Source organism: Octopus bimaculoides, chromosome 9, assembly GCF_001194135.2.
Source record: "Octopus bimaculoides isolate UCB-OBI-ISO-001 chromosome 9, ASM119413v2, whole genome shotgun sequence".
NCBI lineage: Eukaryota > Metazoa > Mollusca > Cephalopoda > Octopoda > Octopodidae > Octopus > Octopus bimaculoides.
In genome coordinates, this window is record NC_068989.1 from 18,696,506 (window position 1) to 18,698,153 (window position 1,648).

The following is a 1,648-nucleotide window of genomic DNA, read 5'->3' on the forward strand; positions in this document are numbered from 1 at the left end:
CTTACTCCTGCACTTGAATTCTCTCAATAGTGATAAAAATAGATAAAAGATTAAGATACTTCGAAGCGCAGCAGAATATCGAGAGAAAAGTCAATATTTTTGTAATTTGATTTTTTGGTGGGATTTCACTTATGTAATATATATATATATAATTACGGTTTCGATTCCCAGACCGGGCGTTGTGAGTGTTTATTGAGCGAAAACACCTAAAGCTCCGCGAGGCTCCGGCAGAGGATGGTGGCGAACCCTGCTGTACTCTTCCACCACAACTTTCTCTCACTCTTACTTCCTGCTTCTGTTGTGCCTGTAATTTAAAGGGTCAGCCTTGCCACACTGTGTCACGCTGAATATCCCCGAGAACTACGTTAAGAGTACGCGTGTCTGTGGAGTGCTCAGCCACTTGCACGTTAATTTCACGAGCACGCTGTTCCGTTGATCGGATCAACTAGACAACCTGCTTGTGAATTTAACCTGCAAGTGGCTGAGCACTCCACAGACACGCGTACTCTTAACGTATTTCTCAGAGTGATTCAGCGTGACACAGAATGTGACAAGGCCGGCCCTTTGAAATACAGGTACTATTCATTTTTGCCAGCCGAGTGGACTGGAGCATCGTGAAATAATGTGTCTTGCTCAAGGACACAACGCGCCGCCTGAATCGAACTCACGACCTTACGAATGTGAGCCGATTATCTTAACTATTAAACCATGCGCCTTCACACTTTTCTAATATAGTTATGTTGAAAAACTTCTATTAGCTGACTTGATCCATGCAATCAGATGATATAACTCCCTCTGGTGGGGCAAAGTTAAAGAAAAAAAATTAGAAACAAAGAGTAAGGGAGATGATTCCAATAAAATCAGTTGATTAAAATTGTTGGACACCATATATTGGCGTGGATCTAGTCTTTAATGCCAATAGTGAAAGCAATGGACATGCTTTGGTCTTATTAGCCCTCTTCAACGAAACATTCTACTCGGTTAACAAAACTCAGAGTCATCAATATATATAAGAATTTCTTTTAAAAGATTTTCCCAACTATTCGACAGGTCACGAGGATGCCCCTTCGTATAATTGCTGTTATTATTATTTAGTCTCAGGTCAACCTGACTGAGTTGACCTATTGTCAAAGGCATTCGAGTAGTGACCATCTCGCCAATGAAAAATACTCTACCTGATCCCTCAATCATTTTAGAAATAACAACCAAATCTTCCTCAAATCACAGCCTAATGACTTAAAATCTGAAGGATACTAACAATAATGTGGTTCCAAATATACAGAAAGACGGGATGGTCACTACACGAACACTTTTGATGATATATACTAAGTGTTATATACCAATCATTGTTATATATTATAGTCAGATACTAGTATTATAAAACAGCGGGTTTCATATTTCCATGATTTCTTTTTCTCAACATAAAAAATAAGGGTTTAATGGTTAAGTAAGGTTACAAGTTGTGTTTAATAGAAATATATTAGCGAACCCCAGTAGTTTCTTGCTTGTTTGTTTTGTTGTTTTTTTTAATCACTACATTTAACTGTATTTTGGCCGCCGTTCTGTATCGTAAGTCAGTTGCTACGCAGTGTTCGATGTTCTAACAAGGAATCTATGTTAAGTTGGATATAATGATTACCTTTTGGTA